We start from the raw sequence: 18261 nt of genomic DNA on the forward strand, positions 1-18261 counted from the left end.
ATTCAACCTTCCCCCTCTCACCTTATAACTATGACATTTCCACCCATGGAAAGGGGTTCTGACTATTATGCCTCTCATAATGTTATATACTTCCACCAAGTCATGGACTCTCCAGAAAAACAATCCAAGGTTACTCTCTTCATACTGTAGTTAACACTCTCCAATTCAGGCAGTATCTGGGTAAACATCTCTCTGATGCCTCCACATCCTGTCAGTTAATAGGGCAACAAGGACTGCACACCATACCCTAATTGGGCCTAACTAAAGGTGTATAAAGTCTGCAACATGACTTCCTGACTCCTATTGCTCAATTACCTGGCCAATGAAGGTAAGCATACAATTTGCCTTCTTTACTTTAGACTTTAGAGGTACAGCGGCGGAAACAGGCCCTTCAGCCCACCGTGTTCGTGCCGACCAGCGATCACCCTGTACACTAGCACTATCCTACACATTAGGGACAATTTACAATTTTTACCGAAAGCAAATTAACCTATAAATCTTTACATCTTTGGGATGTGGGAGGAAACCAGAGCACCCGGAGAAAACCCACGTGGTCACAGGGAGAATGTACAAATTCCAAACTGACAGTGCGCGTAGCCAGGATTGATTCGATCTACGTGTGTTGTTAGTTTCAGGGAGCTATCAACTTGAACTTCATGGTCCCTCTGTATAACAATGCAGTTTAAGAAGGAACTGCAGATGCTGGAAAATCGAAGGTAGACAAAAGTGCTGGAGAAACTCAGCGAGTGCGGCAGCATCTATGGAGCGAAGGAAATAGGCAACGTTTTGGGCCAAAACCCTTCAGACTGATGTAGGGGGGGGAAGAAGAAAGGAAGAGGAGGAGCCAGAGGGCTGAGGGAGAGCTGAGAAGGGGAGGAGACAATAAGGGCTACCGGAAATTGGAGAAGTCAATGTTCATACCACTGGGGTATAAACTGCCCTAGCGAAAAATGAGGTGCTGCTCCTCCAATTTCCGGTGGTGCTCACTTTGGCAATGGAGGAGGCCCAGGACAGAAAGGTCGGATTCGGAATGGGAAGGCTGAGCCACCGGGAGATCAGGTAGGTTATTGTGGACCGAGCGGAGGTGTTCAGCAAAACGATCGCCAAGCCTACGCTTGGTCACACCGATGTAGATCAGCTGACATCTAGAGCAGCGGATGCAATAGATGAGGTTGGAGGAAGTGCAGGTGAACCTCTGTCGCACCTGGAACGACTGCTTGGGTCCTTGAATGGAGTAGAGGGGGGAGGTAAAGCGACAAGTGCAGCATTTCTTGCGGCTGCAAGGGAAAGTGCACAGGGAGGGGGTGGTACAGGTGGGAAAGGAAGAATTGACCAGGGAGTTATGGAGGGAGCGGTCTTTGCGGAAAGCAGACGGGGGGGGGGGGGGAGATGGGAAGATGTGGCGAGTAGTGGGGTCACGTTGGAGGTGGCGAAAATGACAGAGGTTCCACACCAGGGCATCGGAAATGTCCTCATTCTTCAGGGAACGGGGGTTCCCCTCCCCTACTATAGATGAGGCTCTCACCAGGGTTTCTTCAATACCCCGTAACACTGCTCTCTCTCCCCATCCCCCCACTCGTATCAAGGGCAGAGTCCCCCTAGTCCTCACCTTCCACTCTACCAGCCGTCACATACAACAAATAGTCCTCTGTCATTTTCGCTGCTGGACTGCTTTTGAATTCTTTCAGATGCCTGCAATAATAACAAATCTGGTAAAAACTACTTCCAGGATCTGTCTCACAACATCAGACTTTACCACAGAGTAGCAACCACTGTAAGTAGGCATCATGGCGGGGTGCACCATCTCCCCGTTGACCTTCACTATGAAAATGGAGCTCATTATCAGAGCATCAAATTGGGTTGTGGGAGGAAAACGGCTACAGTGTGGTCAGCGATTGCCACTGATACGAGCCTATATGGACGATATAACAACACTAACAACAACTGTCCCCTGCACCAAGAGACTTCTGGAAAAACTTCATCAAAACATCACATGGGCAAGGATGAAGATTAAACCCAGCAAGTGCAGAAGCAGAAGCATCTCCATTGTCAAAGGTCAAGTCAAGGATGAAAGATTTCATATTGACGGAATACCTGTTCCAACTGTTTCAGAAATGCCAGTGAAGAGTTTGGGCCGATGGTATGATGCAAAGCTCAGGGACACAGCAGTTTGAACAACTCAAAAAGGATACCATCATGCACATAGCTCGCATCAACAAGACCTTGCTCCCAGTAAAACTCAAGCTGTGGTGCTTCCAATTTGGCATACTACCAAGAATCATGTGGCCTTTAACTATGTGTGAAATCCCCATCAACAAAGTGGAAAAGGTGGAAAGAATGATCAGCACACATGTGAAACAGTGGCTTGGACTTCCACGATGCTTAAGTGCTGTACGGGAGTGGTAAGTCGGAATTACCCATTGCAGGACTTGTGGAAGAGTTCAAATGCACTAAAGCAAGGTTGGTCATGACCCTCACTGAATCTGAAGATACTGTTATTCGAACAGCGACTCCCCGTCTGGCAACGGGGAGGAAGTGGACCCCATCTGAAGCCGTTCAGAGTGCTAAGTCTGCTCTTCATTTCCGGGATGTGGTTGGCCAAGTCCAACACGGGAGAGCCGGGCTCGGGCTCGTCCCAAAAGCTCCTCAATGGCACAATGGTATCCTATGATAGCCTTCTACGTTGTCCACAATTTTTGTGTCATCTGCAATGCTAATAACAGACCCATCTACATCATCTTGATCTTTCTATAGGTAAGCCAGTCCTCAATGCAAACTGCGAGCTCAACGTGGATTCCATGCATTTTAAACTTCTGGATCAGCCTTTCCACTCCGCCGTTCAATAATGGCTGATCTATCTTTCCCTCTCAACCCCATTCTCCTGCCTTCTCCCCATAACCCCTGATACCCGGACTAATCAAGAATATGTTAATCTGCACCCTCGGAATATCCATTGACTTGGCCTCCACAGCCTTCTGTGGATATGAATTCCACAGATTCACCACCCTTTGACTAAATAAATTCCTCCGTATCTCCTTTCTAAAGGTATCCTTACGTCTTGGTAGAGTAGACTTGATGGCCTGATTCTACTACTATTCCTTTAGACATTTTATACTGAGGCCATGGCCTCTGGTCCTAGACTCTTCCACTTGTGGAAACGACAGGACTACAAGTATATTTTCCCTTCTTTATCATTGAGTTGTGCTATCCCCTCCCTATCCTCTCCCTAATCACCCTCTGCTTTTTAATGTATAAAATACCTTGGGATTCTCTCTTGTTTGTACCCTCCTCACCAATCACTGGCCAACACCAAACACACCAATAACTCTACCGCAGGAGGCAAGGTCCTATCCTTGCAGTGATCTGCTGTCTGGAGCAACTCCTTTAATGGTTTATTCAGGAGCTCCGGTGTGCTACTGCCTCAGTAACAATACGAGCCAAAATCTACAGTGTGGTTGTATTGGTGGGTCAATCAATCATCAGAAAAATATACCAGATATCCAAATCTCCCTCAATCTGTATGCCAATATTTATATGCAAATTCAGTGCTAATTTCCCTTTCTTTCAATTCACTATGTTCCAATCCACATCCCCATTGACATTCTCTCTCTAATTATTCACCTATTCTTTCTTTCTCAACCACAAAGACAAGTATACATTATTTGTAATAAAAAAGGAATTGCCAATACTGGTTTGTACCAAAGACAGACAAGATACTGGAGTAACTCAGCGGGTCAGGCAGCATCTCTTGAGAAAATGGATAGGTGACTTTTTAGGTTGGGACTCATCTTCAGACTGATTGTATGGGGTGCAGGGGGTTGAACTGGAAGCAAGAAAAGATGAGGATAAATTAGAGCTGGCCACAGATCACCTCATCAGGAAAGTTGGTTCCCTAACAGGCCAATTGTTGGATAGGTACAGTGTGATACCAAGAAGGATACTTTGTTGCAAACTGTGGAACTGGGTAACTAATCTTGTGGAGGAAGAGGGGAAAAGGGGGTGGGGAATACAAGGGGAGGGGGGACGGTGAGCAATGCTTCCTGACCCACTAAGTTACTCCAGCATTTTCCGTCCGTTACATATTTTTTGCTATTCTTTTCTCAGGATGTATGCTTTGCTGGCATGGCCAGCTTCATCACCCATCCTTAATTGCTTTCAAGAAATTGGTAGTGAACAGCCTTCCTGAATTGTTGAAGCGATTCAGTCTCTCATGCTTGCTTCACCAGTCAATAAGATCATGGTTGACTTTTTACATTCGCACCACTTCTGTGACCCAACCCTATACACACTGAATTACCGTCACAAATAACCCCTTTCATATAATGCACACAAGCAGAGACAGAGAAGGGGTGGAAGTTTGCTCTTTGTTTTATGCACTAGATGAATGATATTTAATTTAGAACATAGGACACAGACAGTACTGCGCAGAACTAGGCCCTCTGGCCCACAGTTTCTGTGCCGAAAAGGATGTCAAGACCAACTCTTTTAGTTTAGTTTAGTGATACAGTGGGGAAACAGACCCTTCAGCCCACCGAGTCCGCGCCAATCAGCGATCCCTGTACACTAACACGATCCTGCACACAAGGGACAATTTCCAATCGTTACTGAAGCCAATTAACTTACGAACCTATACCTCTTTGGAGTGTGGGAGGAAACCAGAGCACCCAGACAAAACGCACGCGGTCACAGTGAGAACGTACAATCTCCACACAGACAGCACCCGTGGTCAGGATCGAACCCGAGTCTCTGCCGCTGTAGGGCAATAACTCTACCGCTGCGCCACTGTGCTTGCACATACTCATTCTCCCTCCATTCCCTGCGTCAATCTAAAAGTCTCTTAAATGCTACTATCATAACTGCGTCCACCATGATTCATCGACTTAAATGAAACAAATTTCTGAAGTGAAGTTAAACTCGTGTTACCATGTCTTGTACTCAAAGTGTGCAACAGAGAAACAAGCATCAACCCCAGAATCTTTGACATTATTATTCCCAACCAAACCACAGACGTCTTGAATTCCAACAGATTAAATGCCCAGCATTGTGCGATTCCAAGCCAACATATGCAAGCTTCATTTTTAGGAGCCTCTTATAAATAGAAATAGCCCCACCAGTTGTTCATGGCAATAATACAAGAGAATCCAAAGTGTCTATGATGGGCAACAAAAAGGCGATCTCAGGTATTTTATTAGTTAATATAAATTAACGCTGGACATCCTGACCGACTGGTATTGTGATCGACTGATGCAATTCTGAAATCCATAATTTCACATCAAAAGTATTTAATTGGCTACAGGAGACCCAAAGTCATTAAAGAAATGATAGAAATACAAGCCTCTCCTTTATTCCACCTATAAAGGGGAATACAGCAGTCAATTCAGTAATGAACAGTCATAGAACATAGAACAGTACTGAAGCTGCGTCTCGACCTGAAATGTCACCCATTCCTTCTCTCCAGAGATGCTGCCTGTCCCGCTGAGTTACTCCAGCATTGTGTGTCTATCTTCAGTGTATAACCACTGCAATTCCTTCCCACACAGAACAGTGTAACACAGGAACAAAGTCTTCAGCCCATAATGTCTGTGCCGATCATAATGCCAATATAAACTAATCTAATCTGTCTGTACATGATCCATGTTCCCACCATTCCCTGCATATCCATGTGCCTATCTAAAAGCCCCTTAAGCACCACTATCGTACCTGCCTCCACCAACACCCGTGGCAGTGTGGCCCAGGCCCCCACCACACTTGGTAAAAAAACTTGCCGCACATCTCCTTTAAACTTTGCTGCTCTAACCTTAAAGCCATGCCCTCGAGACTTTGGCATTCCCACCCTGGAAAAAACGTTCTGACTGTCCACCTTATCCATGCCTATATCATAATTTTATATACTTCTGTCTGGTCTTTCCTCAACCTCTAGCATATCAGAGAAAATAATCTAAGACACAAGGAACTGCAGATGCTGGTTTACAATAAAAACAGACACAAAATGTTGGAGTAACTCAGCGGGTCAGGCAGCATCTCAGGAGAACATGGATAGGTGCCGTTTCTAGTCTGAAAAAGGGTCCTGACCTGAAACGTCACCTATCCATGTTCTCCAGAGATGCTGCCTGACCCACCGAGTTACGCCTGCACCTTTAGTCTCCCCCCCCAAAGTTAATTCAATATTGCCTATATTACACAATCAGCCCCAGTTTAAATTATTGCAGCATATCAAGCTTTTACATGTGATCATCTCCAGTATACATACTGAGTTTTATGCCTTGTTGTTGTTCATCAAGAGAAGACACCATTCACATCGTCACGTGATGGTGATCGTGAGGTGACCTGACCAGATTGCAGTCCTGTCTCAAGCGGAGAAGCACCGATCTTTCTAACCTCCACAGTGAACACAGTCGAACTTAGATCCACTGACAGCGAAGGAATGGTTTTCTGAGCAACTAATTTGAGACGCAGTTTCAAGATGAATGAAGCTCCAGCCCCTTCTCTCTCGCTCGCACATCATCAAAATATTCCATTCACCATTGTGTTGACAACACTGCGCAACAGTGAACAAACATCAACACAATTCACCCTGCAGCCCCCAACAGTTTTAATGTCTGTCACTTGACATGCTGGGCCACACTGTCTCCTTTTGATTTCCACCGATTTAAAAACAGAAGAATGACTTCAGTCAGGGCAATTCCGTATCTCCAGGCAATCGATCTTATAAATATCAGTCTGTTTTGCCTCTGCTGACTGTGATGCAATGACCTCTGCGAACAAGAGTGGATCAGGCGCGGTTTTGGTGACAACCACAGTCAAATAGACTGCTCTGCTCATTTTAATTGTCCGGTCTTGGGGATTATATGCTGCATACAGTGCCAGATAGACAGCAATGTCTCCAAGAGACCATGTCCACCTATGACTCACTGGGTTCAGGAGAGGGAAGATGTCATTATGATCAAAATAAAGCATCGTGCCAAAAGATGTTATCTGGAGTGTGGAAGAATGCAAGATAAATCCTTGAGAACGCAGGAGCATGGTATTACATTTTGTAAATCCTGGCACATAAATTCTGAGTGTGGTAGAAAATTCCTTTATCCATCTTAATTCTTCAACTATCCAAGTTACTTGATCCCCTGCATCCCCCCCCCCCCCCCCCCCCCCCCCCGTCGTTGTACTAGTTTCACCGTCGTCCTGGTGAGTTTCATTGAACGTATAACTCATTAACACCCAGCCCACAGCCAACAGGACCGTTTCCTCAATCATCGTTACTTTTTGCATCTTTCATTTACTTGTTCTACAGTATATCTCTTTAAATCACCGTCGATATCTCTCGTTTCCCTTCGCCTGATTCTCAATCTGAAGAAGAGTCTCGACCCAAAATGTCACCTATTCCTTTTCTCCAGAGATGCTGCCTGACCCGCTGAGTTACTCCAGCTTTTTGTGTCTATCTTTGGTTTAAACCGGTATCTGCAGTTCCTTCCTACACAAGAGGCAATAAGTGTTGCCCTTAAATATTGTCCGAATGTGTATTGCCCCGAATGTCCATTGCCAAAATGTAAAGACATATTTATACCATGGGTAAGAGTTGCAAATCAGTGAAATCCAGTGACTTGGTTTATTTTAAATGCAGTTGATATAGTTAAAGCATTAGGAGGGGTTACTTTTGTGTACCATTATTCTATTTTACCATTGCATCTTAGTGAGTTGGGTTAGTGCACCTACATATACTACGGGTGGTACAGCAGACAGTATTGTTGCTTCAGTGTCTGGGACCAGCATTTGACTCTTATCGTGGGTGCAAGCGATACAAATTTGAACATTTTCCCCATGTCAGGGTGTCTTTCTACTGACTGCTCAGTTTCCTCACAGCTCCAAAGTTGATGCTGCTCGGTTCATGTGCACCTATGAATTACCCCTTACTGAGAATAAATGACAAAATCAAATTGCCAATGATCATGCGAATATAGAGCAGGATTGTAGAGGAATGAGACTGATGGGATTGGTCGACTAGGAACCAGCATAGAACTAATGGGCTGAATAGCTTCTCTCAGGGCCTCAATAATCAGGGAAGGATAGGGTCTCCATTCAGTGAGAGGATATCCATGCTCTCCAGAGATGCTGCCTGACCCGTTGAGTTACTCTGGCACTTTGTGTCATTTTTTGAAAAACCAGCATCTGAATTAACAGTCCCTGTTTAAACAGAAATCAACACATATTCTTGGAGTCGCCAGGTTTGCAGGAGACAGTTTCAGTGCCCTATATGCACCTTCTTTAATGTGTAGCTTCTCCATCAGTTTAATAATGCACTCAAGCAGTTTCCCATGAAAAAACAAATAAAATACAAAATTGGAAAAAACAAAAAGAGTTGACATCACAGTGGATGGAAATAAATCCTACAACAGAGGTTGCTTTTGCATCCCACATGATTAGTGGCCTGGCTGATTTCAGAATGGCCTAATCCTGGCTGAATTCTTGCAAGTCTGCAAACTCTGTCCATTCACTAAGTGATAGACCCACGGGTGATTATTTACGAGAAGTTACCAAGAAATGAGCTGTATTTGTTTCTGTGTTGTTACTTTACTTCCTGGCAAATAATATATTCAATTGCAAACCCTAGCACAATGTAAATGTTCCTAAAACTGACACTTATCTCTTGGTTCCCCACTGGTGCTTTCAAAGATAAGCAATCACACTCCAATGCAACCTAATGTTGAAAATGAAATTGGACAAAATAGCGGCACATTTGGATAGCAGTAACAGGATCGGTCGGAGTCAGCATGGATTTACGAAGGGGAAATCATGCTTGACTAATCTTCTGGAATTTTTTGAGGATGTAACTAGGAAAATGGACAAGGGAGAGCCGGTGGATGTAGTGTACCTGGACTTTCAGAAAGCCTTTGATAAGGTCCCACATAGGAAATTAGTGGGCAAAATTAGAGCACATGTGGGTAGGGTACTGAGATGGATAGAAAATTGGTTGACAGACAGGAAACAAAGAGTAGGGATTAACGGGTCCCTTTCAGAATGGCAGGCAGTGACTAGTGGGGTACAGCAAGACTCGGTGCTGGGACTGCAGCTATTTACAATATACATTAATGATTTAGATGAAGGAATTGAAAGTAACATTAGCAAATTTGCAGATGACACAAAGCTGGATGGCAGTGAGAACGGTGAGGAGGATGCTATGAGGATGCAGGGTGACTTGGACAGGTTGGGTGAGTGGGCAGATCCATGGCAGATGCAGTTTAATGTGGATAAATGTGAGGTTTTCCACTTTGGTGGCAAGAACAGGAAGGTAGATTATTATCTGAATGGTATCAAGTTAGGTAAAGGGGAAGTACAACAAGATCTGGGTGCAGCGTAGGTTCACGAGGTTGATTTCCGGGATGGCTGGACTGTCATATGTTGAAAGAATGGAGCGACTGGGCTTGTATACACTGAAATTTAGAAGGATGAGAGGATATCTTATTGAAACATAAGATTATTAAGGGATTGGACACGCTCGAGGCAGGTAACATGTTCCCGATGTTGGGGGAGTGCAGAACCAGGGGCCACAGTTTAAAAATAAGGGGTAGGCCATTTAGAACGGAGATGAGGAAAAACGTTTTCACCCAGAGAGTTGTGAATCTGTGGAATTCTCTGCCTCAGAAGGCAGTGGAGGCTGATTCTCTGTATACTTTCAAGAGTGAGTTTGTTAGAGCTCTTAAAGATAGTAGAGTCAAGGGATATGGGGAGAAGGCAGGAACAGGGTACTGATTGTGGCTGGTCATCCATGATTACAGTGAATGGCGATGTTGGCTCGAAGGGCCAAATGGCCTACTCCTGCACCTATTGTCTATTGTGTATTGAAATGGCCTTCTAGCAATCACTGGCAAAGCTATTATTTACCAGAATTACCAGAAACCCGAGGACATAGGTTTAAGGTGAGAGAGAAAAGATTTAATAGGAACCCAAGAGACAATTTTTTTACCACACGGAAGGTGGGGGGTATATGGAACAAGCTCCCCGAGGAAGTTATTTAGGAAGGTACTATGACAACATTTAAAAGGCATTTGGACAGGTACATGGATAGGATAGGTATAGATGGCTAGGAGCCAAACATGGGTACGTGGGACTAGAGTAGATGGGCAATCTTGGTCATCATGGGCAAGTTGAACAGGAGGATTCTATTTTATGCATGCAGACTCCAAATATCCATTTTGGAGTTCTCCACTTAATATACTTTATACTCTTCCTGTTTAACTACCCGGAATATACATTCATGCTTACACTTCCCTTACTTGTGTTTGCAAGCCGCAGCTGACACAGTGCCCTTAGGGCTTCTGTATGATAATAAACATCAAATCCGTAGAACAATTGACCATTTCATTGAGGATCATGCAAAAACTAAAGCCAAGCAAATGCAAATTTTTCACACGCACATCACTCCTAGAAGTGTTTAGCCAGGGTTTGCATTTGTTGATGATCACTGCCAGATAAAACTGTGCCTAGTGGGTCCTTCCATGCTCAAATCACTTAAGAGTGTTTGTGAGTTTACCTGGCATCAGGTACACACCTAATGATGTAGGTGTGTACCTGATGTAGGAAGGAACTGCAGATGCTGGTTTCAACCGTAGACACAAAAAGCTGGAGTAACGCAGCGTAACAGGTAGCATTTCTGGAGAGAAGAAATGGGTGACGTTTTGGGTTAAGACCCTTCTTCAGACCTAATGATGTTCTAACTTGCACCTTACACATTTCCTTCCTTAGCAAAATAAGTTACAACCGGCAGCTTTCAACGGACATTCACATCACCATGACCATAGGAATTTTGTCAATTAGACATCCAATGAAGAGACTCCACTCTGACGTTGATCCACAGCATCCTCAGGTTTCAATGCTCAGAATATATGAAACTCTGTAGCTGACGACTCAATCACTGGTTAAGATCTTCTTACACCATTGATCAGAGTTTACCGCTGCAATCTCAGCCTCATGCGTCATCCCTCATCTTAATGAGGTGAGGAGGCAGTCTTTTTATTTTAAGCATCTTCACAGGTCAACTAAATTGTACCAATAAATTGAACTAATCCAGAAACACATACGACTTGAGCAAGGTTTTACATTGATCTTTTTGATGGAGAATAGTCCAGAGAATCGTTGTTTTTATTTGGTTTTGGCTGACCAGGTAATTTCATAGTCTTTATGCACAGTCTTCATAATTTGCACAGAAATGGAGCGATCTGCTTGCCCAATACCCGCGGAAAGGCCAAATACTCAGATTTCCCCCTGCTTGCTGGTGTGATCAATTTTTCCTCCTCTCAGGCGCTTGAAGTAAAACTCCAGTTACTCCATTTCAGAAGGCAGCTTTTCAAAGATGGGATTGTGATATTCAGCGCTTGTGATGCCCAGCAAGATGTCCTTGTGCTCCGAGCTAACCCTGCGGCTCAGCCTCACCAACATATACTTGAACACCCCGTCGAGGTCGATCTCCATGACGGCAAGAGCCACTATGTCACTACGCTGCTGCAGCGGGAAGGTGACCAGGCAGCGCAACATGACACAGAACTTGTCCAGAACACGCGGCAGTATGGGTAGCGCCCAGTCACACGTTCTGGTCAAGTTCTGTTGCACCCACTTTACTTCATGATTGGGTGCTGATCACAAAGATATTTTTATCCAATATCACCATAAGCCCATAAGATATGGGAGTAGTATTAGGCCATTCAGCCCATCAAGTCTGCCCCGCCATTTGATCATGGCCGATCTATTTTTCCCTCTCCTGCATTCTCCCGGTAACCTTTGACACCCTCACTAATCAAAAATCTATCAATCTCCGCTTTACATGTGTAAGAAGGAACTGCAGATGCTGATTTAAACTGAAGATAGACACAAAAAGCTGGAGTAACTTAGCGGGACAGGCAGCAACTCTGGAAAGAGGGTAATGTTTCGGGTCGAGACCCTTCTTCAGATTGTAAATGCACCCAATATCTTGGCCTCCACTGCCGTCCGTTGAAATGAATTCCACAGATTCACAAAACTCTGGATGAAGAAATTCCTCCTCATCTCCATTCAACATTCCCTGTTATTCTTTGCCCTCTGGTTCTAGAGTCTCCCATTACTGGAAACATCCTCTCCACTTGCATTCTATCAAGGCCTTTCAGTATTCAGTATTCGACAGGTTTCAATGTGATTCTACAATACAATACCGTTTATTGTCATTTGAACCTCAAATGAAGTTCAAACAAAATTTAGTTTCTGCAGTCATACAACAAGAAAAGAACCAAGACACACACCAACACAATTTACACAAACTTCCATCACAGTGAATCTCCTGGTAGGCAAAGTCTTGTCTCGCCCCTGCTCTCCATTCTTCTCCCGATGTTAAAGCCCCCGGCGGGCGATGGCAAGTCCCGCGGCCATTAAGGCGCTGTAAGGCCCTGCCCGGGTCTTGATGTTGGAGCCCCCGGCGGACGCTGGCCAGTCCCGCGGTCGTTTAAGCCGCACCAGGCGATGTAAGGCCCCGCTCCGGGTCGCCTTCAACCCCGCAACTCGGGCGGGAGAAGCTGCCATTGCAGGAGCTCCGAAAAGCGGTCTCCCACCAGGGACCCGCGAGCTCCTGATGTCACCGTCCACCGGACCTGCGGCTGGAGCCTCCGAAGCTCCGGAGTCGGGTCGCAGCCGCGCGCCGCCACAGCTCTCCATGCTCCGAAGCTGGCCAGCCCCACGATGTTGAGTCCGCAGGCTCCGCGACCGGAGCCCCCATGTCGTTCCGGTTGGAGGCTGCTCCGCGGTGCTAGGCCCCAACGACAACGGAGACCCGACAGGGAAAAGGTCGGGTCTCCGGTGCAGGGAAGATATTTTAAAGTTTCCCCCACCCCCCACACATACACAGTTAAAAACAATGAAAAAAAACACTACAAACTATACACTCAACGGGACAGAAATTTTAAAAAGACAGACGGACTGCAGAGGCCGCTGCAACGTCAGCCGTGCCACCTGACACTCACTCTCATCCTTCTAAAACCACGGTTTAGAAAAAGTCATTTGCGGGGTCTCCAGCTGGGCACTAGCGATATGCAATAACTTTTTACTTAGATGCAGGATGTTGAGGAGTGACCTTATTGATGTGTAGAAATCATGAGGGGCATGGACAAAGTGAATGCTCACTGTATTTTTTCCCAAGGTTGAGGATACTATAGCTAGAAGCCATAGGCTTAAGGTGAGAGGAGAGAGCTTTATGAGAGACTTTTTCACTCAGAGGGTAGACTGTATCTGGAATGAACTGCCAGATAGAGGTCAATACAATAACGACTATGGATATAAAATGTTAGAAGGACATGGGCTAAATGCCAGCAAATGGGACTAGGCAAATGCGTGATCCACAAAAGTTACATTTCTCTCTTACATTAGCTTTTTCCTTGCTACGTTGCTTGTTTAATACTTAATCCATTTTCTTAGAAACATAGAACATTAAAAAAGCACTGTACAGAGCAAGCCTTTCAGCCCATCATATCTGCACTGACCAAGCTAATACCAATCTAACTAATCCCACCTGCCTGTACATAGTCCATAGTCCATAGTCCTCCATTCCCTGCCTGTCTGTCTTCATGTCTGTCTCGACTCTCAAACATTGCCATCGTATATGCTTCTACCACATCCCCTGGCAGCGTCTTCCAGGAACCTAACACTCTCGGAGTAAAAAAATAACTCTCCTGGCAAGTCTCCTTTATTCCTAAATAATTTCAAATATCTCAGCAGGGACATCAGAAGCTCCCAAATAGTTCCCTGCACACAATTACAGCCCAAATCTTTTGCAAACCCAATGAACAGCTCTTGACATTGTTCCACTTGAGACTAAAAATTGAAATCATAATATTAACTGCAAAGATGTTTATACAATCGCTGATGGATGTACACAAAAAACTGTAAAGACAACCATTACAAACATGCTGAATATGCTTGATATATTTTTTACATAATTAGCAACATAATAACCAATTGGCATATTCCATTACGAAACATTCCCAGAATAATCTCCGCATGTCATTTATACAATGAAACTTTAACTACCTGATAAAAGCAAGTGGACGTGCCTCTCATTCATTCACCAGAGGTGTTGCAACAAATTAGAGCTCCGCACTCTACATTCAAGTGAGCACTTGTGCTGGTGCTTTTATATTGCACACTCCATGTCCTTACCGACCTCAGCTTTAATCAAACAGATTCAGTCTCAATTCCCAAGGGCTAAACTGCTTCTTTAACATAAGAGCACTTCATCAGAAACGCTGGCCCTTCAAGAAGGATTCTGCAAGGTCTTTGTCCTCTGGTAATAGCATAAGCAAATTAATTGAGATCGACTACATCTCATCAGGATAACAATGTGTTACAATGCAGCTGCTGCTCTTATTCTCCTCAGTTCAATTATATTAATGCACTGAAGTCAAGACTGAGCTTACTTTCCGACCATCTTTTGAATTAACTTAATGGTTTCCCTTTAAGGTTCAAATGAATTTCAGCTCCGCGCTACAAGCAAACCAGACAACACTCAAGGCCATCTTAACAACAGAGAAATAGAACCAATTTGAGGCTGGATTCAAAAGAATTTCATGCTTGAAATATTTAGACTAGACTCTCCCCCCACCATTTACCAGCTTTGAGGTGAAGGTTTAGTGGCTAGCTTCCCAGTGTTCTCTTTCCTTTAAGCAACTCCTTGGACAATTGCACTTTCATCATGAAGCAGAGAAATCAAATCCTGGCACTTAAGTGCATTGCAAAACAAGAGAAGGGGCAACAAGAATTTTTTGGATATAAACCCCGCCCAGAACATTTCAGCTACTGCCAGACATGCGCATTTCACATATTTTTTACTTCAGTTAGTCTATCTTACTCTGCTTTTAGTGTAGGAAGGAACTGCAGATGTTGGTTTAAACCGAAGATAGACACAAAAAAGCTGGAGTAACTCAGTGGGACAGGCAGCATCTCTAGAGAAGGATTGGGTGACGTTTCGGGTCGAGACCCTCCAGGTCTGAAGAAGGGTCTCAACCCGAAACGTCACCCATTCCTTCTCTCCAGAGATGTTGCATGTCCCGCTGATTTACTCCAGCATTTTGTGTCTATCTTACTCTGCTTTTAGTTTGAAGTTCTCCTTTCCCCAAAATTATAAAATGATTATAAAATGATATCTTATCCAGTGTCTGCACCATTCCTTACTGTGCTTTGAACATCCTTGGAATTCTGCACTTTGGCTATTAAAACAAATTCACTATTAAAACGAATTCCTCACGAGTTATTTCAAGCCCACTTTGGATTGTACAAACCTAGGCTGTACCAATTCTTTGCATTTTCTCTGTTAATCATGATCAATTACCCTGGAAGAAGGACATGGATTTTTTTTTTTTTATAAGTTCTTTTAGTACTTTTTTAATCTTGCCATTTGGTCCTATTAATAGAGCCAAGACATTGTTAATTTTCTTCAGTGGTTTGGTTTGATGAATGTTTTGTGTGTTATAGAGGGTCCTATTAATAGCTTGGCATTGTCTGTGGTTTATGAAGAAAGTTCACAACCTCAATGTGTTTGAGCTAAATAAAAGGCCTGTTTATACATTAAATAAGGACGCCTTTTAAACTGTTCAAGATAATGTGGGTGCAGCAACCCTGAAAGCAAACTGCTAGAGCCAGCCTTTTATCTTGCAGCTATACAGCACCACACAGCCTGAAGTCAGGCTGTTGGGACAAAGTGGCAATACAGTGGGCCTCAGAAAACTTCTCCTAAAACTAAAATGCAATCTTGATCCCTTTTAACTGTAGCGGGAGACAGCAATCTCCTTATAGCTAAAATCACTCTGTAACTAAATCCAGTCACCATTGGAATTTAGAAAACAAGGGAACCAATTCATACACAATCATACCTGGTGCTGTTGACCCGGGGGTAAAAGTTGGTCAGGAGGTAACTTATTTGCTCTTCTTTAAAATAGCACCAATGGATATGTTGTGTCTGCTTGAGAAGGCTCACAAGGCATGGATTTAGAGCCTCATTCAATAGACAAGATGTCCAAGCTTGGTGCCCATGCTCCTTCTGTTGCAATACATTCGTTGAGAGATGCCAATATGATAGAAATATAGAAAATAGAAACATAGAAAATAGGTGCAGGAGGAGGCCATTTGGCCATTCGAGCCAGCACCGCCATTCAGTGCGATCATGGCTGATCATCCACGATCAGTAACCCGTACCTGCCTTCTCCCCATATCCCTTGATTCCGCTAGCCCCGAGCTCTATCTAACTCTCTTTTAAATTCATCCAGTGAATTGGCCTCTCCTGCCTTCTGTGGCAGATAATTCCACAAATTCACAACTCTCTGGGTGAAAACGTTTTTTCTCATCTCAGTTTTAAATGGCCTCCCCTTTATTCTTACACAGTGGCCCCTGGTTCTGGACTCCCCCAACATTGCGAACATTTTTCCTGCTTGTCCAGTCCTTTTATAATTTTGTATGTTTCTATAAGATCCCCTCTCATTCCTCTAAATTCCAGTGACTATGACATGGACCGTTCAGCAAGGTTGATGTTAACGACTAACAGCAAGAAGAAACGGCTTCAATATCTTGCCCTCCCACCTCCCACTCGTGTTAATGTCATGAAGGGGCATTTATCATCCTAGAAAAATTAGAAAGAGCTGTTGCCTCGTCATCAGTCAAGTCTTGTGGCAGTGAATACCGTGACATGAGCAGAAGTGTGGCTGGAGATTGCCCAACCTTCACCTCAGCCACAGTTGCCAATGAAAAGGAATTGGTAGGGAGAGAAATGTTTTAAAAAGTAAGCCGCATGCAACTTATGGTAACTCATGAATCTGCTTCTCTATTTTACGTTGTTATTTGGTACAATTTGAAGATCGCAAGGAATTAGAGAGTTGTGGACGTAGCACAGACCATCACACAAAAAACCTCCCTTCCATTGCTCCATCTGTACTTCATGCTGCTTCAGCAGAGCCACCAGCATAATCAATGACCACTCATCCCGGTCATTCCCTCTTCTTCCCTCCCCCATCAGGCAAGAGAAGTTTGAAAGCACATACAGTCAGTGGCGGACTGGCCAGGGTGTCAGCTCGCCCGATGGCAAGTGGGCCCCTGATGAAGTGGGCCCCCTTTGTCTCCTGGCAACCAATATTTTTAGACCCAGTCCGCCACTGCATACAGTACCTCCAGATTCAGGGACAGTTCTTCCCATCTGTTATCAGGCAAATCAACCATTCTATCACCAACTAGCGCGAGGTCCTGACCTCCCATCTACCTCATCGGAGACCTTTGAACTATCTTTAATCAGACTTCACTGCACTAAATGTTATTCCCTTTATCCTGTATTTTACACACTGTGGAGGTCTTGATCGTAATCATGTATAATCTTTTCACTGGCTGGATAGCATGCAACAAAAAAAGCTATTCACTATACCTTGGTACACGTGACATTATTAAACTAAAAGCTTAATTTAGTTTCAAGATACCACATGGAAACAGACCCTGCGGCCCACTGAGTCCACACCGTCCATCGATAATCTGTTCACACTAGTTCTATGTTACCCACTTCCTCATCCACTGCAGGCAACCCTAAAGTTATGCAGTTGCCAGGTCAGCAATGGGAAATGCCACAAGTCTCCTCAATTTGCGACTTTGTTCAATTTAAAGATGTGGAGATTTTACTGTCGTGTATTGCAAAACACAGAGGCAGAGCAGCGCGGAGACCAATAGCTTGAGGACAATGAGGCAGAAGATGCAGGGTGAATGCAGGAAGACAGGCAGGAAGGCAGAGGAGACCACCAGGGGAATGTTCTCAATGGTTCAATGGCACATTATTGTCACATGTACTGAGGCAGAGTCAAATTATATTTTGCGTACAGTTTTGCTGTACATAAGCACATCTTGGATACAGTACACGTGTATGGAAATAGTACAGTGAGACACTTTACAAGAGTCACCAGGTTTGGTGCCACTGACTCATGATCCACCACCTCATCTCCCAGCTGAGCAGCAGAGGCCAGCATTACCAACAGGCACCTCCTCGATCAGTACAAGCCTGCAAAATAATATTCTTCAATACAAGCTAAGCTATCTCCATGCTGCAAATTTTGCATCAAATGAGTACACTATTAAACAGCAGATGAAAGCCAGGCAGCACACAAAATCCTGTTGTGTGCTGCTTTGAAGGCCATTTGTTGTGTATCTAACATGCGAGTGTAATAATACCCGCTTGAATAACTTGAACAGCTCGTTACTACTTCTCTAAATTTCGACACTTCCCAC

General features: G+C 44.3%; 1 protein-coding gene across 7 annotated transcripts in view; it reads right to left on the reverse strand.

Moving 5' to 3' along the window:
* Window positions 1-18261, reverse strand: part of arhgap28 (Rho GTPase activating protein 28) — a 189788-nt gene that overhangs the window by 77930 nt on the left and 93597 nt on the right. The window contains exon 1 of one of the 7 annotated variants that reach the window (XM_033019876.1): window positions 14041-14092. The exons of 5 other annotated variants lie outside the window; for them this stretch is intronic. The gene's annotated coding sequence lies outside the window, so the exon portion shown is untranslated. Of the gene's footprint in view, window positions 1-6250; window positions 6392-14040; window positions 14093-18261 lie in introns of those variants that run through there. One more of the 7 variants, XM_033019877.1, reaches the window with a different exon arrangement.

The sequence above is a fragment of the Amblyraja radiata genome, chromosome 4 (genome assembly GCF_010909765.2).
Source record: "Amblyraja radiata isolate CabotCenter1 chromosome 4, sAmbRad1.1.pri, whole genome shotgun sequence".
NCBI lineage: Eukaryota > Metazoa > Chordata > Chondrichthyes > Rajiformes > Rajidae > Amblyraja > Amblyraja radiata.